The sequence below is a fragment of the Cervus canadensis genome, chromosome 13 (assembly GCF_019320065.1).
Source record: "Cervus canadensis isolate Bull #8, Minnesota chromosome 13, ASM1932006v1, whole genome shotgun sequence".
In the NCBI taxonomy this organism is placed as follows: Eukaryota; Metazoa; Chordata; class Mammalia; order Artiodactyla; family Cervidae; genus Cervus; species Cervus canadensis.
Window position 1 is genome coordinate 66,552,550 of NC_057398.1, and position 27,396 is coordinate 66,579,945.

Sequence of the window (27,396 nt, forward strand, 5' to 3'; positions counted from 1 at the left end):
TCTTTGCTTTGATCACTGAAGAAGACTTTCTTATCTCTCCTTGCTATTCTTTGGAACTCTTCATTCAGATGCTTATATCTTTCCTTGTCATAGTGGAGAGGTCTGACAGAATGTGGTCCACTGGAGAAGGGATTGGCAAACCACTTCAGTATTCTTGCCTTGAGAACCCCATGAACAGTATGAAAAGGCAAAAAGATAGGGCACTGAAAGATGAACTCCCCAGGTTGGTAGATGCCCAATATGCTACTGGACATCAGTGGAGAGGTAACTCCAGAAAGAATGAAGGGATGGAGTCAAAGCAAAAACAACACCCAGTTGTGGACGTGACTGGTGATAGAAGCAAGGTCCGATGCTCTAAAGAGCAATATTGCATAGGAATCTGGAATGTTAGGTCCATGAATCAAGGCAAATTGGAAATGGTCAAACAGGAGATGACAAGAGTTAACGTCGACATTCTAGGAATCAGCGAATTCAAATGGACTGGAATGGGTGAATTTAACTCAGATGACCATTATATCTACTCCTGTCGGCAGGAATCCCTTAGAAGAAATGGAGTAGCCATCATGGTCAATAAGAGTCCGAAATGCAGTACTTGGATGCAATCTCAAAAACAACAGAATGATCCCTGTTTGTTTCCAAGGCAAACCATTCAATATTAACAGTAATCTAAGTCATCCAAGTAATCCAAGTAATCCCTGACCTACTTCCACCTACAGTGGAAGTGAGAAATAGATTTAAGGGACTAGATCTGATAGACAGAGTGCCTGATGAACTATGGATGGAGGTTTGTGACATTGTACAGGAGACAGGGATCAAGACCACTCCCAAGAAGAAATTCAAAAAGGCAAAAGGGCTGTCTGAGGAGGCCTTACAAATAGCTGTGAAAAGAAGGGAAGCGAAAAGCAAAGGAGAAAACGAAAGAGTGTAGTGTATGTTTCTTCATTTCACCTGAGGATCCTGTTCTTTCCATTCTTAATGATCTCCAAGTCCTGAGGTCTTAATTGTGTGTTCAGATGGATCTACATAGATCACTGATGGAAAGAGAAAGATACCTGCTGTGTATCTGCTTTCTCTTGCTTTTCCCTAAAAATAGACCCTTTTCAAAGTGTGCATGCCTCGTTCTTCTATGGACAATCTGGTGACTAAGTATCCAAAGAGAAGGTTCCTTGATAGGAGATCTGCAGATGCTCCCAAATCACAGTTCAGTGAGCTGAACCTCTGACAGAAGTCTGGGTACCACAGCAGAAGGGTGAAGTCATCTGAGGCTGAGAAACGTAACGTAGTGTTCTCCAGCTCTCCTGGGCATCTCTGCTAAAGCTCTGACAATTCAGGCAAGGAGACTATTTTGCTTTAAGGTTTTGCTCATATTTTAGAACAACTAAGGTAGTGAGCAAAACTTAAAAATTATGTTTTTTGAAATTATTAAAATTAATTTTGCAATATATAAAATTATAAATTATATTATGAAATATGTTATCAATATATATGAGTTTATAATATATAAAATTATAGTAATATAAATATATGAAATTATAAAATATACTATTAATATTATAAAATATATTGTTAAAATATATATTATAACAATGTTGTTACATATGATATATTGCTAGAAATTAAACGCAATAGAAGCACAATGTGCCAGAGGGGATGGTTTCTGTAAAACAATCCTACTAGGAGACGAGGCTTTTTCTTTTGCTTCTTTTATCGTAGCCATTTTATGTGTAAAGAGTCATCCACTAATCTTGTCATTGATACTGAGAATTAGAGTCATGCTGGCGGCTTTCACAGAATTATAAATAGGCCACCTCTGTGCTAATGGATATTTTATATCAGTATTGCATTTAGAATTTTAGTCAATTAGAGATTCTTTTGTTACTTGGTCCTAGAAAGTAAAAAGAACATATCAATATGAGATTAATTATGGCTCACCCAAGGTTGTTTCATTCAAATTCAATGAGAATTTCTTCTGATCTAGAAGTGATACAGCAAGTTAAGACAGTCTCTCAATGAGACACTTTAGAAACAGTCAACCTAGTAAAGAGAAGTCGCAGTTGTTTTCAGCTGGAGAATTCCCTCATTTAAAACTTTTTTTATTAATAGTTCTCTGGTTTAAAAAAGGAATGTTAAATGGGGGCATAAAAAAATGCTGGTGCCCTGCCATCTTAAAGCTGATATTTTAATTTAGCTTGTTTCATTGGTATTGTATAGTCAATTTCCATGAACATTCTCCCAAGAATAAAGTCTTCAGATTACTTTTCATTTTATTGTAAGATTATTAATCTCATTTTAAGCACGTCATAAATCCAGTGCAGAAAAGGTTTGCCGGTGTATCAGTTGCATATGGAGGCTTGAAGGACCGCAGTGGTTCAAGGCCCATGCCGTTTTTTCACTCCCACCTATGTTGGCTTATCGTCTCATTTCATTACTGTCAGTGAATAGAAGGGGGTTGTGAAACAGGTAATGTATCATCTCTATGTGCCTCTCACATTTCTTCATGCTTTGAGAAGCACTGAATGCCTTTGTTCTGGACTATCTTTTTAATACCCGCATAGTTAGCCACCTTGGAATACACAAGATACAGTGTTTTCCTTTGGAATAAAAAGCAGGCGTGATGACTGTCCAGTAGAATAAGAAAATGAAGCAGAGGACAGCCATTCTCATTGCTGTTTATGAGTGGTTCGCTTCCTTCAGTGTTCTGGAAATGGCACACCTCCTGTGCAGATGTCAGCTGAGCCCCTTTGCGTTGCTGTGTGGGAACCTGAACTTGGGAAAAGAGAGCAAATACCGGTGTCCTGGCTCCTGCCCTTGCAGTGATCAGCTGTCCCTTGTCTCTGACCCAGGAGTCTCATATCCTGCCAGCAGACCTGGTGCTATGGCAGGCTGGCTCATTAGCTTAGGAGTGAAATAAAATCTCAGACCCTTCCCAGGTCCTGACCATTCCAAACCCTCTGCTCGGCTCTTCTAAGATAATTTCAGTTCATGTTATTATTAGGGTTTGAGATTAGCTGGCAGTCTCCACTGAGCCTCAGTTATTCATCTGCAGGATGAAGACATTTATACCTATCTTATGGCCTATTTGGAGAATTAAATGAAATAAAATATGTAAGAAAATGTTATGGAATGCAGTGTACTGCTTTTCGTCATTTCAATGACTCATTCTGTCACTCACATTCAGTTTTCTGTAGTAATGTGCTAGTGATTGTTGATGAGTTAAAAATAATTAAAATAATTTGTCACCAGGAGACTCTAGAGTATCCTTGTGAAGGTATAAAATTGGTACAGAATTTTTTTGTCTTTTTATTTCATTGGAAAATAAATACAAAGAAACGTTTAACTAACTTTTCCATAGTTTCACAGGTTTTTAGGACTCAAGATACCTTAGGAAACAGACACAATTAATGCATGGAAATCCACAGATGTCTCTATCCATGGAACATTATTTCCAAAATCTCCTTTTCATACATTAAGTCATTGAATTGTAGCTGTTAAAATTTTTCTAAAAACAACAAAAACAAATACTGCTAGATACTTTCATCTACGATTATCTCAGTTTTGACATCTTCACAAAGTGCTAAATTTATAATATGTGTAGACATTGGAAATGGCAAACTGGACTGGATGGTTATATATTACAGTCCATGATCTAGTGTCGAAAGTAGAGTGAAACCCAGTTAAGTAACAGCCCTTAATGGAGGTCAGTCTCAACAAGCTTACCTCTGTCATGCTGTGCTGCCTTTTTTCAAGGTTCAGAAATGGGTGATGGGAGATAGGACAGTGGGTCCTGACAGGAGCAAAAGTCTACCTTTCTCCACGGACTCATTCTCGTGAATCCATTGATGCTGGGTTTACTTTCTGTAAGCAGTTCCTAACCATGGACATCCTGTTAATAGATAAGATCACTCCTCATAGCAAATAATATTCCTGCATCTGCTCCAAGGTCCAGTTACCCTCTTGACAAAGAGATTAGATCCGATCCTTTGTTTTCTCCCCCAGGGACTCTTGACAGTAAACACAGCGAAGTAGCTCTCACCAGATGTGTTAACTCTTTTCTCTCTAAGTACTGAAAGAGAGCAATGAGAAAGTCATTTCTGGGAGACTTAACCATTATATTGAGAACTCATCCTGATGTCATTGTTGAAACTTTGTTGAACACTTTCTATATTCCATTTCATCATGAAAATAACCTGGCTATGTCAGAGGTCCTATTCAGTGTTTACAAGTGAGGAAACTGAACTTAAAAGAAGTAAATTTCTTCTCCAAGCTCACATAGGTATCACTGTCACAATCAGTAGTTGAAATCAGATCTCTCTTAACACAAGTCTAAGCACATTCCATGTATCACACTGATTCTTCTCAAACCACAGTTACTTCGCCTCAAGGATGTGTTACCCCTGGATTGGAAAGTTGACTTTCTATGGTCTGTCTTGGGGTGGTTTGATTCCCCCCTATGCAGTGACTGACCTAGCAGAAACCTTCAACTGGTTTGGGGGAGCAGGTGCAAAACCTCTGAAACCCACCATGGAGACCTTTCTTTAGTTGACCCTGGAATATACTGAAAGTGAGTCTACTGTTAAAGAAGTACTTTAAGATTCTGTCTATATGCCTTACTTCACTTACCCTTTTACTCACTTGAACTAACTAAAATGGCAGTTATCAAAATAGGGAACTGTATGATCCTTATGATTAAGGACAGAGACGAGAAAGACTCGGGATAGTGCTCAGAGAATAATAGAACCCTGCTAGTGGATTCTGCTCCAAAGCTGAATCCGGTAGCAGACGAAGGTTGAATGAGACTCTCACAGGGCCCAAGTACCCTCCTTGGGTAGGTGTTAAGGGCCTCTTCGTTTTCAAGAACGCCTCTGCTTATTTTTCTTTTTTTCTCTTACCCAAGTGCACGCACAAAAAACCTTTTATTGGCTTTGTATTACATGTTGAACACTTTCGCTATTACATTTTCTATGGCTTCCTCTTCCCAGAAGGTGTGGGCCTCTCCTTTCTCTCCCTTTTTGTGAGGGTAGCAAAATCGTTTAGAAGGAAGATGGTAAGTTTGTGTGTCTTTGTGTAGAACTGTATGTAGGGGGATTGTAGGTGGAGGAAATAGAGCAGTTTACAGATTTTGAAAATTTGTGTTAAAGTATCTGAAAATATAATTTGAGGGTTCTGAAAAACACATACTTATTTTGCCAGTTGGTTAGACGTGGTCCCATTTAGCATCCTAGGAATTTGTTATTTGACTTTCTTTTTGCAAATCACATACAATAACTCACTTATGAAAGAGAAATAATTTGTTTCTAAATACAACATTTATACATTTAGTAGTTGCTTTATAGTGTATGAAACGGAAACATTCGCTCCGTTGTGTCTGAGTCTTTGCGACCCCATGGACTGTAGCCTGCCAGGCTCCTCTGTCCGTGGAATTCTCCAGGCAAGAATACTGGAGTGGGAAAGGGTTGCCATTTCCTCCTCCAGGGGACCTTCCCGACGAACATTATATGCAATTGATGAATAAAGTTGTTTTTTTATTTAAAATGTATGTCATTTCTTGTTACACCATTGCATATTTAATAGTGATAGCATGCTCCTGTGCCCAGTCACTTCAGTTATGCCCTACTCTTGTGTGACCCCACGGACTGTAGCCTGCCAGGCTCCTCTGTCCATGGGATTCTCCAGGCAGGAATACTGGAGTGGATTTCCATGCCCTCCTGCAGGGGATCTTCCTGACCCAGGGATCGAACTTTTGTGTCCTGCATTGCAGGCAGATTCTTTACCACTAGACCCACCTGGAAAGCCCACTCACAGTATTAATAAAAGCAGCAGAATTAAGAAGATTGCAGAAATAGGATATCCTAGAACCAAGAATTATAAGTTACCATGCTACTTGTTTATGTATCACTGGTTGTTCCACAATTTACTTATCGAAAGAGTCAGTCTTTGAAAACAGTTATCCAAGGGGTTGGTATAAACAGATCTGAGTCACTCAACTTCTTTTCTTAATCTTCTGGAAAATTGCACATGGAAAAGGAACATGAACTTTATGGTAGGTAGGTGTTGTCTTTTTGAGAATTGATAAGAGAAAGGGCTTTGGCTTGGTTGTCATGAGTCATCGTGCCTGCCTCTTCTCTGATGGGTACATTGGTGGGTGCCTTGGGTAAATTATTTAATGTCTTAGAGCTCAGTGTTCTTCGCTGTGAAATGTGTTCCTGTCTCTGAAATGCTCGCTTTGTCAGGCCACATGGAGGAATGAGTAAGGTGATGCCTGGAATGCTGTTCCCCAGCTTTCCCCAGGCTGCCTCCTTTTCACCGGTCAGGTCCCAGCTAAAAGACGCCTGGTAAGAAAGGCTTGGCCTCTTGTTCTCCACTGCCCCTCGTCTCCCTGGGTCTCCCCAACATGGGCTCTCAGACTTACTGCTTTTTCATAGCACTTATTACTATCAGAAATCAGCTTGCTTATATATTTGTCTGCTTGTTTATTTTCTGTTTGTGCCTGTGAAATATAAATTCATAAGGTGAAGGAACTTTATTTTCATCTGTATTCCCTAGTGCAGGCTTCCCAGGTGGGACATGTTAAAGAAGCCATCTGTCAGTGCAGGAGATGCAGGAGACCAGGGTTCAAGCCTGGGTCGGGAAGATCCCCTGGAGAGAAACGGCAACCCACTCCAGTCTTCTTGCCTGGAAAATCCCATGGACAGAGGAGCCTGATGGGCTACCATCTGTGGGGTCGCAAAGAGTCGGACACAACTGAGTGAGCATATACTCTCTAGGACAGTAGCTAAGACAATGTCTGACGTATAGTAAGCTTCCAGCAAATGTGTAGAGACAGAAAATAGGCATGAAAAAGGTGAAAAGCATAAAGCATGTGCAAGTTGGCTCTTTGATTTTGTATTAAAAGGTACTTCTGTTTTATCTAGACATACTGTTAGAGCTTTTCTCCTGTAGGCTTTGTGGGTGTCAGTTTTCTCTTTGTAAAAAAGACGTGTGCAGAGTATTGGCTGAGTGAACTGTGATGAAGACACAGTACACTTAGCTGTTAATGCAGGAGCCAAGATTGCAGTTTGTGAAAGGAAATAACACAGGAATGACCCTGTTGTGACCAGGCCCTGGGATTAGTATGGAAATCGTCTTAATTACTAATGGAACTGAATGGGAGGAGATGATGAGATAAAGTTCTGGCCAACGAGACTTCATCTTCCACTTCAAGGTTGTAATGAGACACCTTGAATATCCAGTTGTACCTGCTGTGACTTAAACCAATTAAAAATAGTCTTTCATGAACGTCAGCTGTTTTTGTGAAAGCTAAGGTTTACCTGAGGAAACTTTACTGTTAATAAGTTTATTCAGTACCACCACATGGGGAATATCATTTTGATGGGAGAGATAATCCCCAGCAATTTAACCAGCTGAAGATAGAAACGCCTCAATTCCTGGATCAAAATGTGCATACATTAAAGAAGGACAGAGGAAAATATTTCCTCTTTATTGACCATGCCAAAACCTTTGACTGTGTGGATCACAATAAATTGTGGAAAATTCTTAAAGAGATGGGAATACCAGACCACCTGACCTGCCTCTTGAGAAACCTGTATGCAGGTCAGGAAACAGCAGTTAGAACTGGACATGGAACAACAGGCTGGTTCCAAATAGGAAAAGGAGTACATCAAGGCTGTATATTGTCACCCTGATCATTTAACTTATATGCAGAGTACATCATGAGAAATGCTGGACTGGAAGAAGGACACACTGGAATCAAGATTGCTGGGAGAGATATCAATAACCTCAGATATGCAGATGACACCATCCTCATGGCAGAAATTGAAGAAGAATTAAATGATGAAAGTGAAAGAAGAGAGTGAAAAAGTTGGCTTAAAGCTCAAATTCAGAAAACTAAGATCATGACATCCGGTCCCATCACTTCATGGCAAATAGATGGGGAAACAGTGGCTGACTTTATTTTTGGGGGCTCCAAAATCACTGCAGATGGTGATTGCAGCCATGAAATTAAAAGACGCTTACTCCTTGGAAAGAAAGTTATGACCAAACTAGACAGCATGTTAAAAAGCAGACACATTATTTTGTCAACAAAGGTCCATCTAGTCAAGGCTATGGTTTTTCCAGTGGTCATGTACGGATGTGAGAGTTGGACTGTGAAGAAAGTTGAGTGCTGAAGAATTGATGCTTTTGAACTGTGGTGCCAGAGAAGACTCTTGAGAGTCCCTTGGACTGCAAGGAGATCCAACCAGTCCATCCTAAAGGAGATGAGTCCTGGGTGTTCATTGGAAGGACTGATGTTGAAGCTGAAACTCCAATACTTTGGCCACCTCATGCGAAGAGTTGACTCATTGGAAAAGACCCTGATGCTGGGAGGGATTGGGGGCAGGAGGAGAAGGGGACGACAGAGGATGAGATGGCTGGATGGCATCACCGACTCGATGGACATGAGTTTGAGTAAATTCTGGGAGTTGGTGATGGACAGGGAGGCGTGGCGTGCTGTAATTCATGGGGTCGCAAAGAGTCAGACACGACTGAGCGACTGAACTGAACTGAACTAAATTACTTAGCTCTATGTGTGTCTAGTTTTGTTCTTTCTATTCTCTTCAATTAAATTATTGATGATCTTGTTATATAGCCTTGCTGTTCTTGACTTAGCCTCAGAAGTTTTACTACTGTGGAATTATGGCATGTTTTAATATGTAGGACAGCACTTTGTTTCTTATTAATCATATTTAAAAAATCTTTTTTTGAGAAACCCTTTTCCTTTTATTTTTTCAGGTTAATTTTGTAATATTTGGTCAATTAATTAAAATTATTTATGTTTACTAGAATTTCATTAAATTATAAACTAATTAGAGGATTACTGCATCTTCACAGTATTTATCACTCAGATTCCTGGAGTCATTTGTCTCTGTCTGCATAGTTTCATAGTTTTCTTCAAATCAGGCTTCAGGATTTTGAAACTACTGGTAACAAATTGGAAAATTACTGGAATTATGAAGTCTGTGAACTCAGAGGGTCCACCTTACCACCTCATGGAATATTAATCATGATAAGAAAATTAGATTTTGGAAAGTAATTTCAAAGGAACTATCTTATTTGATAGTTATTGTATAACTGATCCTCTCAGTTATTGTAAATAATACAGTGTGATTCCTTCAATCCCCACTTTTATACATTCCTTTTGCCCACGTTGCTCCTTTTAAAAAAAAATGCTTATTTTTAAATGGATGATAATTACATTACAGTGTTGTGTAGGTTTCTGCCATATATCAACACCAAGTTGCTCTTTTATACCCATAAATGTATGTTTAAATCACATATGAATATTTCCTTCAAAGTCAACTAAAAGGTTACACTTTTGCAGAGCATTTCCTTTCCTCTGTCTGTTTTATTGAGACATAGTTGCTATATAACACTGTATTCCTTTAAAGTGTGCAAGGCAATAATTTTATAGAGGTATATATTGCAAAAGGATCACCACAGTAAGTTTAGTAATCCCAGGGCATTTCCTGATCTCCCCAACTCACTCAAAGAAGTACTCTTCTCTCCTTAATGCCTTTGTCCCTGTCTCTCATGGGGAATATGTAATTTGCATTGAGTTATGTGCTTGCGAGTCTGTGGGTCACCATAACACCGAGCGCCTGTTAATAGAGGGGCATCCAAGTGACCCTATTGTTAATGGCTGCCTGACTGTGAGGCTGGAGAAACTGTAGTGCAGGTTGATTCCCGCATCCAGACCACCACAGATTAGCATTCATCGAGTGATGGAACCCCATGTTAGGCTTAGGATACCTGTCTCTATTTCTGGCGTTATCTCATATTTTGTGTCATAACCTTATCATGTAAACAATAATGACAGCAATGAGACATCTTCTGAACGAATATAAGAAATGTCAGAATAACACAATAATCCTTGCTCAGATCTGCTGTTCCTTTTCCTTCTCTTTTCCGTCTCTTTTCTTGCTATTGTGCTAGATACTTTTATAGTTTGATAAGAGTGCTTTGTGAAACACAGATCTGTTTATATAAAGCTTACATTTTTATCACCTTTAAGATGATTAAAAGAGGTCTGGGACTTTTTGCTTCATTTAAAAAAGGCAGTAAGATAATGTCTTGTATTGTTAAGTCTGGATAGCATCTTAAACACACAACAAAGGATGTATATATATATGATAGTAGACAAACATAAAAACTTAGAAACATAAATACACACACACACAGACTCCTGTAACATTATCCTTCAAATGAACACTCAAAGACTTTGATGGAGTGGACAAATAGATATAACACAGACCTGTTTGTATGTTACGATAAACAGAGGATCCCTCATTTCTTGGGGTTTTTTATTGACCAAAATAAAACATGTTGCATATTGAAGATAGGAAGAACCATGAGCAAGCATTGAAATAGTTATTGAATTAGCATTCCCAAGCTTCTATGCAATTTGCAAGGAAAGGAGTGTTTCTCTTCTCATTCTTAAATATAAAGGGAAATTCACTGCAGTTTGCTTTTGTAAGCATAATGAAGTAAAAAGACTAAACACAGAGCCCTGACTGATGGAGGAAATCCTCGTCGCTATTTTGTATCCCAGTTTATTTTTTATTCTGCTATATAACCTTCCATCAACACCAGTTTCTTTCCTCTCTCTCCGAAGAGAAAGAGGTCAACATAAACATGCCTGTCAAGGATCTGACAGAACAGATTTATTGTGCAAGTTAGATTTTACTGGAGTGTTCTCTCCTTACACTTTGCCTCTGGTGCTGGATAGTATTTTTCTTTCTTGAAATATATATATTTTCCTCTCCTGAAAGAATGCAAACATAAAACATATAGGTTATTCCAGGAACTTTGAAATACTACCTAAAAAAGTTATTACAATATTCTTCATTGCTTGGAGATCTGTGATGATAATGAAAAAATATGTGAACAGTAAGATATGCAAGAGTTTAATGGATATATTAAAAAATAAGACTTTTGCATGTTCCTATTTGAACTCTTTTGTTTTTTTCAGATGGAGCTCAATCTGTGCATTAAAGTCACATGAAAACTGAGGTATTTTCCCATATAGGTCAGGAGAAAATATCACTGTCTGTTCCCCACTTATTTATTAATTTTTAAAAAATTTATCACCTATGTAATTCAGGTTAATTATTTTTGTGACCCAGATCTCCTGGGAAATGACTTTAATTATCCAGTTAAGCTTGTATGTGCACAAAGTTTAAGTAAGGCCCAGGCCCAGAAGCATATATTTTTTAAAATTGTAAACTCAGTTAACCAGTTTGTTGACATCATGTGATGAAAAATACAAAGAAAAATGATTTTTCAATTTAACCGGAACAAATTCAGGCCCTTTGCTGAAACTGGAGCCCAGCCACAGCATCATCCAGTGGCCAGGGCGTCATGGAGGTCTGATCCAGTGTGTGCTGGTTTAGCGCTGCCCTCCTTCCTGCCCTGGGCTGAGCTCTGAGTCCCCTGCAGTGCTCACTCCCCTTGGGCGCTGTGGTAACATGCCCCGCCCAGGACAGCTTCGGACAACAGAAGTCACTTCTCTCACAGTCCTGGAGCTTAGATTTCAACACTGAGGTATCAGCAAGGCTGTGCTTTTTTGGCAGCTGTGGACAGATCCTTTCTTGGGTCTGCCTAGCCTCCTAGCCGCCAGTCCTTGGTGTTCTGGCCTTGCAGCTGTGCCCTTCCAGTCTCTGCCTCTGCCATCTTTACTCTTCTCTCCTTATGTGCATCTTCATGTGACTGTCATTGTCTCCTTTTTTAAATTGGAGTATAATTGATTTACAGCATTGTGTTAGTTTCAAATGTACAGTGATTCAGATATATACACGTATGTATATATACATACATATACTTATTTTTTACAGGCTCTTTTCCCATATAGGTTATTAAAAAATATTGAGTATTTTGTTCCTTGTGCTATACACTAGATCTTTGTTACTTAATCTATTTTATACATAATAGGGTGTGTCTGTTAATCCCAAACTCCTGATTTAAACCTGCCCCCACCTTTCCTCCTTGGTAGCCATAAGTTTGTTCTCTTTGTCTGTGGGTCTATTTCTGTTTTGTAATAATTTAGTTGGTATCAATTTTTTCTAGAGTCTACATAAAAGTGACATTATATGATGCTTGTTTTTGTCTGGCTTAATTCAGTCAGTATGAATCTCTAGGTCCATCTATGCTGCTGTAAATGACATTACACCCTTTATTATAGCTAAGCAATATTCCGTTGTATATATGTACCACATTTTCTTTATCTGCTCCTCTTTTGATGGACATTTAGGTTTCTTTAATGTCTTGGCTACTGTAAACAGTGCTGCAGTGAATATTGGGGTGCATGTATCATTTCAAATTACAGTTTTCTCCAGTATGTGCCCAGGAGTGGGATTGCAGTGTGAATGTGTTCTTATAAGGATACTTGGATTAAGGGATTTCAAAGGAAATCAACCGTGAATATTCATGGGGAGAACTGATGCTGTAGCTGAAGCTCCAATACTTTTGTCACCTGATGCAAAGAGTCGAGTCATTGGAAAAGACCCTGATGCTGGGAATGATTGAGGGCAGGAGGAGAAGAGGGTGACAGAGAATGAGATGGTTGGATGGCATCACTGACTCAATGGATTTGGGCTTGAGCAAACCCCGGGGCATAGTAAAGGATAGGGAAGCCTGGGGTGCTGCAGTATATGGGGTTGCAGAGTCAGAATCAACTGAGTGACTGAACAATAAAGTATGATTACACCAGTAACTTTATTTCCGAATAAGATCACATTCTGAGGTGCTGGGGCTTGGGAGACACAGTTCAACCCATTATATACATCTGTTGTGTTATCAGGTTGCTGGTGTACCCAACCCTGCTGAACTAACTTCACCAAGTTCTCCACACTGTCCTGCCTAATGAGCACTTTTATGTCTCAATAATAACCTCTGGATGGTGTGGCTACTGTTGATTACTCTTGGCAACCTGAATTCTCCTCTCTGTCATCTACTTGGCAACATTACTGAACCAAACTTGGGTCCGATTGCAGTTTCCAATCCCAAAGAAAGGCACTGCCAAAGAACATTCAAACTACTATACAATTGCACTCATTTCACATGTTAGCATTGTAATGCTCAATATCCTTCAATTTAGGCTTCTTCAGTACATGAACTGAGAAGTTCCAGATGTACTAACTGGATTTGGAAAAGACAGAAGAACCAGATATCAAATTGCGAACATCTGTTGGATCATAAAAGACCCTGATGCTGGGAAAGATTGAGGGCAGGAGTAGAAGGGGATGACTGAGGATGAAGTGGTTGGATGGCATCACCGACTCGATGGATATGGGTTTGGGTGGACTCTGGGAGTTGATGATTGACAGGGAGGCCTGGTGTGCTGCAGTTCATGGGGTCGCAAAGAGTCAGACACAACTGAGCAACTGAACTGAACTGAACTGAACTGATTGTATCATAGAAAAAGCAAGGGAGTTACAGAAAAACAGCTACTTCTGCTTCATTGACTATGCTAGAACCTTTCATTGTGTGGATCACAACAAACTGTGGAAAATTCTTCAAGAGATGGTGGAAATAACAGACTACCTTACTTCTCTCTTAAGAAACCTGTATGCAAGACAAGAAGCAACAGTCAGAACCAGACATGAAAGAATGGACTGGTTCAAATTGGGAAAGGAGTGTGTCACGGCCGTATATTGTCACCCTGCTTATTTAACTTTTATGCAGAGTACATCATGTAAAATGCTGGGCTGGATGAAGCACAATCTGGAATTAAGATTGCCAGGAGAAATATCAACAACCTCAGATACACAGATGATATCACTCTCCAGTACTTTGGCCACCTGATGCGAATAACTGACTCATTGGAAAAGACTCTGATGCTGGGAAAGATTGAAGGCAGGAGGAGAAGGGGATGACAGAGGATGAGGTGGTTGGATGGCACCATCGACTCAATGGACATGAGTTTGAGTAAACTCCGGAGTTGGTGATGGACAAGGAGGCCTGCTTTGCTGCAGTCCGAGGGGTCCCAAAGAGTTGGACATGACTAAGTGACTGAACTGAATGGCAAAAAGTGAAGAGGAACTCAAAAGCCTCTTGATGAAGGTGAAAGAGGAGAGTGAAAAAGCTGGCTTAAAACTCGGCATTGAAAAAATTAAGGACATGGCATCTGATCCCATCAGTTCATAGCAAATAGATAGAGAAAAAGTAGAAATAGTAACAGATTTTTTTCATTGGACTCCAAAATCACTGCAGAACTTTTTTGTAATTATTTATTTTCTATTGAAGGATAATTGCTTTACAGAATTTTGTTGTTTTCTGTCAAACCTCATCATGAATCAGCCATAGGTTTACATATGTCCCCTCCCTTGTGAACCTCCCTCTCATCTCCCTCCCCACCCCATCCCTCTAGGTTGATACAGAGCCCCTGTTTGAGTTTCCTGAGCCAGACAGCAAATTCCCGTTGGCTATCTGTTTTACATGTGGTAATGTAAGTTTCCATGTTGCTCTCTCCATACATCTCACCCTCTCCCCATGTCTATAAGTCTGTTCTCTATGTCTCTTTCTCCATTGTTGCCTGTAATTAAATTCTTCAGTACCATTTTTCTAATTTCCATATATATACGTTAGAATATGGTATTTATCTTTCTCTTTATGACTTACTTCACTCTGTATAATAGGTTCTAGGTTCATCCACCTCATTATAACTGACTCAAATGTGTTCCTTTTCATGGCTGAGTAATATTCCATTGTGTATATGTACCACAACTTCTTTATCCATTCATCTCTTGAGGGACATCTAGGTTGCTTCCATTTTCTAGCTATTGTAAATAGAGCTACAGTGAACAATGGGATACATGTGTCTTTTTCAATTTTGGTTTCCTCAGGGTATATGCCTAGGAGTGGAATTGCTGGGTCATATATCGGTTTTTTCCCTAGTTTTTTAAAGAAATCTCTGTACTGTCTTCCACAATGGCTGTATCAATTTACATCCCCACCAACAGTGCAAGAGTGTTCCCTTTTCTGCACACCCTTTCCAGCATTTATTGTTTGTAGACTTTTTGATCATGGCCATTCTGACTGGTGTTAGGTGATATCTCATTGTCGTTTTGATTTGCATTTCTCTAATAATGAGTATTGAGCATCATTTCATGTGTTTGTTAGCCATCAGTATGGCCTCTTTGGAGAAATGTCTGTTTAGGTCTTTTCCCTACTTTTTGATTGGGTTGTTTGTTTTTCTGTTGTTGAGTTGTATGAGCTGCTTGTATACTTTGGAAATCAATCCTTTGTCAGTTGTTTTATTTGCTATTACTTTCTCTCATTCTGAGGGTTGTCTTTTCACTTTGCTTTTAGTTTCCTTTGCTGTGCAAAAGCTGTTAAAGTTTAATCAGGTCCCACTTGTTTACTTTTGTTTTTATTTCCATTACTCTAGCAGGTGGTTCATAGGGATCTTGCTTTGATTTATATCATCGAGTGTTCTGCCTGTGTTTTCCTCTAAGAGTTTTATACTTTCTGGTGTTACATCTAGATCTTTAATCCATTTTGATTTTATCTTTGTTTATGGTGTTAGGACATGTTCTAATTTCATTCTTTTACATGTAGCTTTTCAGTTTTCCAGCACCATTTACTGAAGAGGCTGTCTTTGTCCCATTGTATATTCTTGCCTCCTTTGTAAAAAATAAGGTACCCATAGGTGCATAGGCTATTTCTGGGTTTTCTATCTTGTTCCATTGGTCTGTGTTTCTGTTTTTGTGCCAGTACCATACTATCTTGATGACTGTAGCTTTGTAGTATAATCTGAAGTCAGGAAGCTTGATTCCTCCAGCTCCCTCCATTCTTCTTTCTCAAGACTGCTTTGGCTTTTCGGGGTCTTTTGTGTTTCCGTATGAATTGCGAAAATTTTGTTCTAGTTCTGTGAAAAATGCTGTTTCTAATTTGTTAGAGATTGCATTGAATCTGTAGATTGCATTTGGTAATATAATCATTTTCACAATATTGATTCTTCCTACCCAGGTCCATGGAATCTCTCCATCTGTTTATGTTGTCTTTGATTTTTTTTCATTAGTGTCTTATAATTTTCTGTGTACCATTCTTTTGTCTCCTTAGGTAAGTTTATTCCTAGATATTTAATTCTTTTTGTTGCAATGGAGAATGGGATTGATTCTTTAATATATCTTTCTGATTTTTCATTGTTAGTACATAGAAATGCAAGTGATTTCTGTGTATTGATTTTGTATCCTGCAACTTTGCTAAATTCACTGAATAGCTCGAGTAACTTTCTGGTACTATCTTTAGGGTTTTCTATGTACGGTATCATGTCATCTGTAAACAGTGAGAGCTCTTCTTCTTTTATGATCTGGATTCCTTTTATTTCTTTTCCTTCTGATTGCTGTAGCTAGGACTTTCAGAACTATGTTGAATAATAGTGGTGAAAGTGGACATGCTTGTCTTGTTCCTGATTTTAGGGGGAATTCTTTTGGTTTTTAGAATAATGTTTGAAGTAGGCTAATCATGTATGGCCTTTACTATGTTGAGGTAGCTTCCTCCCATGCCCATTTTTTGAAGAGTTTTAATCATAAATGGGTGCTGAATTTTGTCAAAGGCTTTTTCTGCATCTATTGAGATTATCATATGGTTTTTATCATCAGTTTGTTAATGTGGAGTATCACATTGATTGATTTGTATCTATTGAAGAATCCTTGAATCCCTGGAATAAACCCAACTTGATCATGGTGTATAGGCTTTTTGATGTGTTGCTGAATTCTGTTAGCTAAAATTTTGTTGAGGATTTTTGCATCTATGTTCATCAGTGGTATTGGCCTGTAGTTTTCTTTTTCTGTGTTGTCTTTGTCTGGTTTTGGTATCAGGGTGATGGTGGCCTCATAGAATGAGTTTGGAAGTGTTTGTTCCTTTGAAATTTTTTGAAAGAGTTTTAGAAGGTTAGACATTAGCTTTTCTCTAAATGGTAGAATTCTCCTGTGAAGCCATCTGGCCCTGGGCTTTTGTTTTTTGGGAGATTTTTGATCACAGCTTCAATTTCAGTACTTGTAATTGGATTGTTCATAAATTCTGTTTTTTCCTGGTTCAAAGAATCTGTTCATTTCTTCCAGGTTATCAATTTTATTGCCATATAGTTCATAATAGTCTCTTATAATTCTTTGTATGTCTGCATTGTTTGTTGTAACCTCTCCTTTTTGATTTCTGATTTTGTTTATTTGATTCTTCTCTCTTTTTTTATTAATGAGTCTGGCTAAGGGTTTGTCAATTTTGTTTTATCTTCTCAAAGAACCAAATTTTAGTTTTATTAATCTTTACTACTATTTCTTTCATTTCTTTTTTCATTTATTTCTGCTCAGATCTTTATGATTTCTTTCCTTCTATTAATTTTGGGTTTTTTTTTTTGTTGTTGTTCTTTTTTCAGTTGTTTTACGTGTAAAGTTAGGTTGTATATTTGATGTTTTTCGTGTTTCTTGAAGTAGGATTGTATTGCTATAAACTTCCCTCTTAGAACTGCTTTTGCTGCATCCCATAGGTTTTGAGTTGTCATGTTTTCATTGTCATTTGTTTCTAGAAATTGATTTCCCTTTTGATTTCTTCAGTAACCTATTGGTTATTTAGAAACGTGTTGTTTAGTCTCCATGTGTATCTTACAGTTTTTTGCTTGTAATTGATATCTAGTCTCATAGAGTTGTGGTTGGAGAAGATGCTTGATATGATTTCAGTTTTCTTAAATTTACTGAGGTTTAATTTGTGACCCAAGATGTGGTCTATCCTGGAGAATATTCCATGTGCACTTGAGAAGAAGGTTATTCTTCTGCATTTGGATGGGATGTCCTGATGATATCAGTGAGCTCCATCTCATCTAATGTATCACTTAAGACTTGTGTTTCCTTATTAATATTCTGTCTTGATGATCTGTCCATGGGTGTGAGTGGGATGTTAAAGTCTCCTACTATTATTGTGTTACTGTCAATTTCTCCTTTTATGTCTGTTAGTGTTTGTCTTATGTATTGAGGTGCTCCTATGTTGGGTGCATAGATACTTAACAATTGTAATGTCTTCCTCTTGGATTGATCCCTTGATCATTATGTAGTGTCCTTCCTTATCTCTTGTAATCTTCTTTATTTTAAGTTCTACTTTTTCTGATATGAGGATTGCTACTCCAGCTTTCTTTCGCTTCCCACTTGCATGGAATATATTTTTCCACCACCTCACTTTCAGTCTATATGTGTCTTTAGGTCTGAAGTGGGTTTCTTATAGATAGCATATATATGAGTCTTGTTTTTGTATCCATTCAGCCAGTCTGTGTCTTTTGGTTGTAGCATTTAATCCATTTACATGTAAAGTGATTATTGATATATGTGTTCCTGTTACCATTTTCTTAATTGTTTGGGATTGATTTTGTAGATCTTTTTTCTTCTCTTGTATTTCTTGACTATATAAGTGCCTTTAAGAGTTGTTGTAAAGCTGGTTTGGTGGTGCTGAATTCTCTTAACTTTTTTGCTTGTCTGAAAAGCTTTTTATTTCTCCATCAATTCTGAGTGAGATCCTTGCCAGGTACAGTAATCTTGTTTGTAGATTTTTCCCTTTCAGTATGTTAGATATATCCTGTCATTACCTTCTGGCCTGCAGAGTTTCTGTTGAAAGATCAGCTGTTAAGTGTATGGGGTTTCCCTTGTATGTTACTTGTAGCTTCTCCCTTGTTGCTTTTAGTAGTCTTTCTTTGTGTTTAGTCTTTGTTAGTTTGATTAGTGTGTGTCTTGGCGTGTTTCTCCTTGGGTTTACCCTGTATGGGACTCTTTGTGCCTCTTGGACTTGATTGACTATTTCCTTTTCCATGTTGGGGAAATAAATTTTCAGCTATAATCTCTTTCTTCAAAAATTTTCTGATACCTTTTCTTTTTCTCTTCTTCTTCTGGAACCCTGATAATTCAAATGTTGGTGTGTTTGATATTGCCCCAGAGGTCTCTGTGACTATCTTCAGTTCTTTTCACTTTATTCTGCTCTTCAGAAGTTATTTCCATTTTATCTTCTAGCTCACTGATTTGTTCTTCTGCTTCAGATTCCTTCTATTCCTGCTATTCCTTCTATTCCTGCTATTGATTCCTTCTAGAATATTTTTAATTTCAGTAATTGTGTCGTTTGTCTCTGTATGTTTATTCTTTAATTCTTCTAGGTCTTTGTTAATTGATTCTTGCATTTTCTTCATTTTGTTTTCATGGTTTTTGATCATCTTTACTATCACTGTTATGAATCCTTTTTCAGGTAGTTTGCTTAATTCCCCTTCGTTTATTTGGACTTCTGTATTTCTAGTTTGTTCCTTCATTTGTGTAGTGTTTCTCTGCCTTTTCATTATTATTATTATTTTTTTTAACTTACTGTGTTTGAGGTCTCCTTTTTCCAGGCCTCAAGGAAAATTGAATTCTTTCCTTGAATAAAGTTGAATTCTTTCTTCTATTTGGTTTCTGCCCTCCTAAGGTTGGTCCAGTGGTTTCTGTAAGCTTTGGATAGGGTGAGATTTGTACTGAGTTTCTGTTTGTTTGTTCATTTGTTTTCCTCTGCTGGGTGAGGCTGAGTGAGGTGCTAATCCTGTCTGCTGATGATTGGGTCTGTATTTTTGTCTTGTTTGTTGTTTAGATGAGGCGTCCTGCACAGGGTGCTACTGGTGTCTGGGTGATGCCAGGTCTTGTTTTCTAGTGGTTTCCTTTGTGTGAGTTCTCACTATCTGATACTCCCTAGGGTTAGTTCTCTGGTAGCCTAGGGTCTTGGAGTCATTGCTCCCACTCCAAAGGATCAAGGCTTGATCTCTGGTCAGGAAGAAAGATTCCACAAGTGATTTGTTATGGCATTAAGTGAGATTAAAACAAATATCCGTAAACAAGAAACCAAAGATGAATCTCAGACAAATGGTAGTTACAAAATCAGGCAAATAATAATTAAAATAACAGAATATACACATATACATATACATCCATGAGCAAAATCAAAACAGTCCAACAAAAATAAAGTATAGTAGATTGACCCAGCTAACAAAGGAAATCAAAAATTATATTTACCAATTAAAAAAAATTATATTTACCAGTTAAAAACAAGACTAACTAAAGCACAAATTGGAAAACAAAACTGAAGCAAGGTGCCAAGTGGGGAATAAAGCAATGAAAACAAAACTAACAAATATGTTGAGAGGAAGGGAAGGAAAGAAAAGAAAGAAATTACAGATATGCAGAGTTAAATAGAGGTAGATGAAGGTTTATACACATTAAAGATTAACTGCAAGGGGAAAAGAACAGTAGGGAAGGCAGACAAAGGATTAAATGTAGGAAAAACATCATAGATTTATAAAGATTATAAATTGAAATTATAAAAAGATAAAAGAAAAAAAATGGAAGAAGAGATAAAAAAGGAAAACAAAGGAAAACGCTTCAGAACTGCAAAAGCCCAACGTAGAGGCAGAGGTTTATAACAGCAATAAAGATTTTGACTGCATATACACATATACATATACACCCATAAGCAAAATCAAAACAGTCCAACAAAAATAAAGCACAATAGATGGACCTAGTGAACAAATGAAACCAAAAATTATATCTGCTAGAACAAAACTAATGCACAAACTGGAAAACAAAACTAACAAGGGGCCAATTGGGGACTAAAACAATGAAAATAAAACTAACAAATATGTTGAGAGGAAAGGAGAGAAAAGAATAGATAGGCAAAGTTAAATAGAGGTAGATAAAGAATTATATATGTTAAAGATTAACTATAAGGGGAAAAGAACAGTAGGGAAAGCAAACAAAGATATAAATGGAGAAAAATTAATAAGAGGTTTAAAAAGTTAAAAAAGAAAAGAAAACTCCATAGAACTGCAAAAACCAAATGTAGATGCAGAGTTTTGTAACAACAATAAAAAATGTGACTGAGGGAAAAAAAAAAAGCTCAAAAGCTTAATTGGATTTCATAGTGCCAATAAAATTGACAACTACAACAGATGGGAAACAAAAAATCTAAGAGAATCTGCAGAACAAGTGAAAACATAAGAATAACAAATGTTTTTCTTGAGTCACTGCTGTCAGGGTTCTTTCCTTTGCTGGGAGTCACAGTCCACCTCACCTCCCTAGGATGTCCTCCAACTCTGCACTGGTCTCTGGACCTGCTGTGAGGGCAGCTCAGACTCTAATATGGTCCTACTCCTGTGCGTTCTTGCCTCCAGTGTCCACAGCCATCAGAACTAGTGCGTTTTCTTTTGTGGGAGCTCTCAATGACCTTTTATATAGTCCTTAGACAGAATCTGCTGAGTGGATTGTGTGGATTTAATCTGCAATTTGTACAGCTGGTGGGAAGGTTTCGGGTCTTCTTCCTTAGTCACATTGCCCCTGGGTTTCAATTGTGGTTTTATTTCCACCTCTGCATGTGGGTCGTCTGCTGGGGTTTGCACCTGAGTCTGCCCTGGAAGACTTGGGTTTGCCCCTGGGAGGGCCAGGTGTGGAGGTGGTGCAGCTGCTTGGGTCACAGGGGTTCTGGCAGCACCTGTTACTCAGGGGAGTTGGCAGCTAGGGCAGCAGGAAATATAGTGCTCTAGAAGGGGATGGCAACCAGTGTTGGCCAATATGCTCCAGTATTCTTGCTTGGAGAACCTGCCTCCCTGACACAGAAGCCTGGCAGGCCACAGTCCACAGTCCACAGTCCACAGGGTCGCAAAGAGTCGGACGTGACCAAAGCGACCCTGCGTGCATAGATGCAAGACGTTTTGCCTGTGGCAGCTCTTCCCGAGAGAGTTGAGCGTGAAGGTGGTGCAGCTGCTTGGCTTGCGGGGACTCTGTCGATGCCAAGTGTGCAGGGACATGGACTGTCTCTGCCGCAGGAGTTATGGTCCTATCAGAGTCTTTTTTTTGAGCCTCTTGTAGTTGGCGATCAGAAGGCCTCTTTGGCCAGTCTTTCTCCGTAGCTCTGCCCGTTCAGGCACTTAGAGGGCTCCCTCGCCTGGAATCTTTCTCTGTTGTTTGACGAGTCGGGCACATAGAGGGGCCCCCGTGGCTGGGGTCCTACTCTGTAGTTCAGTGCATCAGATGTTTGATGGGCCAGCTTCTCTATTGTTCAGCTGTCTTCGCTGGCCTGTGAGGAGAGAGAGGCTATGGTGATGGCTCCACCCCCTACATGTGACTCAGCAGCATCGCCTTGCTTCCATGGCTGCCTGGCTTTCCTCCACAGGCATTTCCCACCACAGTCTTCTCCCTTACATCCCCTCGATCTGTCTCTCTGCAGTCAACAACAGCCCTCGCCCTGGGTTTGCTTGACAGTCCCTAAACTCCAGCTCCCATCCACTGCACCTTCTAGGGGACCTGAGTCCCTGACCCGGGTATGTATGGCTGTGGCAAGGACTGTCTGATTCTCACTCCATTTAGGCTGCTACAGATCAGCTGTTTCACTCTCAGACGTAAATATTTCTCTTCTGACTCAGACGATTGCCCCGATATGGGTATCGGGCCCCTGCTTCAGTTCCCCCACCCATCAAAGGCAGGTCCAGTCCTACTAACACTCCTATTTTCCCCCCAGTTCTTTCATCCTACTGAGTTTTGCGTGGGTCTATATATTCTTTTCCACTGGTCAGGTCCTCCTGTCTGTTCTCAGCTGATATTCTGCATGCACTTCTGTGTCTGAAGGTGTATTCCTGATGTATCTGTGGAGAGAGATGTACTCCACGTCCTCCTACTCCTCCACCATCTTTTTAAAAAACTGCAGATGTTGATTGTAGCCACAAACTCAAAAGATGCTTACTCCTTGGAAGAAAGCTATGACAAACCTAGACAACTTATTAAAAAGCAAATATGTCATTTGCCGACAAAGGTCCATATAGTCAAAGCTTTGGTTTTTCCAGTAGTCATATATGTATATGAGAGTTGGACCATAAAGAAGACTGAGTGCCGAAGAACTGATACTCTTGATTTGTGGTGCTGTAGAAGACTCTTTAGAGTCCTTTGGACTGCAAGGAGATCAAACCAGCCAATCCTAAAGGAAATCAACTGTGAATATTCATTGGAAGTGCTGATGCTGAAGTTCCAATACTTCGACCACCTGATATGAAGTGCTGACTCACTAGAAAAGACCTTGATGCTGGGAAAGATTGATGGCAGGAGAAGAAAGGGAGATACTGAAAGACAGGGAAGCCTGGTATGTCATAGTCCATGGAGTCGCAGAGTTGGAAACGACTTAGTGACTGAACCACAAGACCTCTACAGAGTAAAAAGTCAGTTTACTGACACCAGTAGTGATGAAAAAAGTGCAACATTTATTGTAGGTGCCTTCCAAGGAGTCTGGGCAGGGGCAGCTCATGTTCCAAAGACCTGAACTTCCCAAAGTTCCTTTCAGGGAAGAGGTTTTAAGGGCTGTGTGAGGGAGGGGGCTACAGGTTGTGTGATCAGCTCACACACGATTGTTATATTGGTTGGCATCAGGTGAAGTTTTACGCATCATAAGCCTTCTGGTTTCAGGCAGTCTAGGGTCTGCATGCTCATTGTCAGCAGTTTTCATCTGGTGGAGGTCTGCTTCTTATAGAAACAACACTGAATGTGTATGAGGCCTTTATCTGTATCTTTCAGGGAACTGGGAGTTCCATGATTCTTTGTGGCAGATTTATAGTCTAAATTGTTGCCAATTTCCTGGTCCAACAGCTATTCTTGTTTTTTTGTTTTACTAATTTTTCAATTTCAACTTTACTGAGATATATGTGATATATAAAATTATGAGATATTTAAAGTGTACATCATGGTGATTCAGTGCACATGTAAATTAAAAAAATTTTTTTTAATCGGAGGATCATTGCTTTACAAAGTTGCATTGTTTTCTGCTGTACCACAACGTGAGTCAGCCGCAAGTATACATATGTCCCCTCCCTCACGTGCCTCCCTCCCACCCCCACTCCATCCCACCTGTCTAGGTTGTCCAGAGACTCAAGGAGCACCCGAGAGGCTGGATCAGGAGACTTTTTCTGCAAAGGACAGGGGCTTGTATATAGTTTGAACTCCCCTCCCCTTTTCTTTGATACTTCTCAATTTCAGGGGGAACAGGTTCGGGAAAAGAACGGGAGTAAAGCTTTGGGTAGAGAGGTCAGTCATAACTCAGTAGATGAAATTGGTTTTAGGGGAACTTGGTTTCAGCAACATTCTTGCTGGGTAGAACTGTTATCTGAACCCAGTCATCTGAATGATCAGAAAGTTTTAGTTGCCAAAATGACTAATTACCTTCTACCACTGTGGTTATGCCAAACGGATATCACCTTTTGCTTCCGCATTTTTGTAATCTGTGGTCTTATCTGTGTTCTCCAAGGTCCTCACTTTTATTTGTCTTTTCTAGTTGTCGTTCCTGAGGTGACAATGTTCACCTGTATCCTTCAGCAGCCACTTGTGTGCTGGTAATTGCCTCCTTTGTATGTCAGTCTGAGATCTTACCTCTCAACTGCCTACTGAAAATGTCCAGGTGGAACTGCACCGGGGACCTTACACTTTTCAGATCTCAAACTGAACATGTATTTCCCTTTAGAGGAAGAAATTTGGGTATCATCATTCCAGAATCCTGCTTCTTTTTATGCTATCCACATTCAGTTGATAATTCAGTCTCATCTGTTCAGTTTTTTAAACATCTGTGTTTAAACCTTCCTCACCACCCTCAGCTACTGCCTAAGCTCAGGTCCTCCATGATTCCTGGGCTATTGCTATTCCTTTCTTTAGGTCCTTCTGTTTGCCCATATATCCTACTTTAATTAATTCTCTGCATATCTAGGTTGATTTTAAAACAGCTTTTTTGAACACATCACTTCTTGCTTAAAATCTGTCACCAGCGTAGTTTACCTTGTTAACCTGTTAATTCCAGTTTGGAGCCTTTTCTGTCTCTCTGGTCACGTTTCCTGCATTGCTTCGACCCTGCTGAGCTGGGTGCTGTTCCCTGGATGCATGATGCTGTTTCATGCTCTTAGCTTATGCTCCTGAAATTTTCTCTGCTAAAAATAAACTCCCACTATATCTCATCCTTCTAACCTCTGAGTCATTTGAAATTTGTTTAAAATACAGCTTAAAAAATCTTTATAAATGAAACAGACCCCTAGGTAACAATTGAACACTATTTTGAAGATCTAGATTTTTTAAATTCAGCTTAATTTTCATTTTTATCAGTCAATATAAAGATAAGAGGTCTCTCTCTGATCTTTGCACAATTAATTGGAAAAATTAGTTGCACTAATAGAGTTTTTCCATCCCACTATTATTGCTTAGTTATTTTGAAACCAAAGAGCATGTAAAGGTGTATTAAAGCAGTCCTAGGATTAAGCTGAATTGATGACTCTTCAGCCAGTGTTTCCACTGAGTAGCTATTAAAGCAATTTGGCCTCAAAAATTATTACTTACTGTGAGACAGTTTCATTTCAAATGGAAAGATAATGTATTGAATGGTAAACAGTGGGGTTGATGTAGACTGTCTTGGAACTGAACTGAAAATCACCTCATCAATCATGAATTTTTGGCTGTCATAATGACTGAATTACCTGGGTGAATGCTAGTGTGATGAAAAAGAACCTAGTTGTATGGACTGTCTGACCTCTGTGTCATCAATTGTACAACAGTCTGATTGATTACTCTGTGACTGGCCTAAACTATCTGGAAATGATCAATTTTCTGTCATGTCTAATCCTGTCCATATTATAATGCAGGCTATTGCTAAAACTGCCTCCTATTCAATTCTCCATCACTGGTGAACAAGGTCACTGTAATTGGTGATACATGAAGTCTTTTCTCATCATGTGAATAGGGGGACTCAGATTTAAACAGTGCCTTAAAAATGAATCATTTAATATAATCAGAGTATCTGCAGTTAAGTGTAGTACTTATTTCAAGTAGGACTTGAAAAACCTTGTCTTGTCATTTCAGCATTTCCACTGCTGACTTTTATCATGACTTTGAAAATATCAGATGTTTTGTCACCTGCGCCAGTTTGACTCTTCTATTTTATTCTTGTGTTACATTCTTGAGAAAGTGTTAATTTTTCAAAAGTAGACCATTAGAGCCTATTATACAGAGTGAAGTAAGTCAGAAACAACAAATACCATATATTAATGCATATATATGGAGTCTATAAAGATGCTACTGATGAACCTATTTGCAGGACAGCAAGGGAGACGCAGACATAGGGAACAGGTCTGTAGACACAGTGGAAGAAGGAAGGAGAGGTGGAAGGAGAGGGAGGGACGAATGGAAGGACTGACACTGGAACATTTACATGGCCGTAGGTCACATGGATCACCGGTAGGTATTTCCTGTCTGAGGCAGGGAGCCCAAATCCAGTGCTCTGTGACAGCCTAGAGGGGTGGGGTGGGGTGGGAGGGAGGCTCAAGAAGCAGGAGACATATGTATACCTGTGGCTGATCCATGTTGATGTATGGCAGAAACCAACACAACGTTGTAAAGCAATTATTCTCCAATTAACAATAAAAAAGTTTAAAAAACAAAAAAAACAAACAAAATAGGTAAAATTGCTCCAACTAGACTGTGTGTGATACAATAAGAATCACATAATAATGTGATTTGCAAGCTACAGAATCTCTGAAAATAGCCATTGGTCTACTGATAATGGATAGAGTAACTATAAATACTTAAAAAGGAGAAGCCTCAGCCTTTTAATTTCCCTAAGTACACACCTGCACACTTGTTTTAGCAGTGGGAACTCAAACATTGGGCATAGGTGACGAGAAAGGTTAATAATATTTGAGTGTTCTAATTGCCAGATCACTAAAACTAACTTACTTTCATGGATAGTGAATGAAGTTTGAGATTAACTGAAATTTAGTTTGTATAATCCTGAAGTAACGATTTCTTGCAAAAGTATGTTTATAGCAGCAATTCCTTTCAGAAATTCCTCGTGGGTTGGCATTTAGGGTGATTAAAGCATACAGGTATTTTATCTGTCATAATCAGTCTTAAATTTGCTATTCCAGTCATCAGTACTATTGATACACTTTAAAAGAGATCTTATAGAGATAAGAATGATTTCAGTTACTCTAGGTAAAAACAAAAGAACTAGAGAAAAAAATGTAATTTTCCTTCTTATATACAGAAACCAAAAGTTCAAGAAGTTTTTACCAACTGATAGATACAAAGTAAAGTTCACATGAATTACAATCATTACAGAGGAAGTTCTGAAAAATTCACAATTCATGAATTCAGGAATACATTTAGAATGTAAACTAAAAGGAATAAAGGCTCTCACATGTACTAAACTTACTTAAAATTACATTACTTTAATGATCCAGCATGTTTAGTCTTTGATGTATACCCCGCAAAATGCATGCACATGTGCATCAAAAATACTCACATAAGAATGAATAGAACTTTATTTTTCACGTTAACCCTAAGTTGACCATAA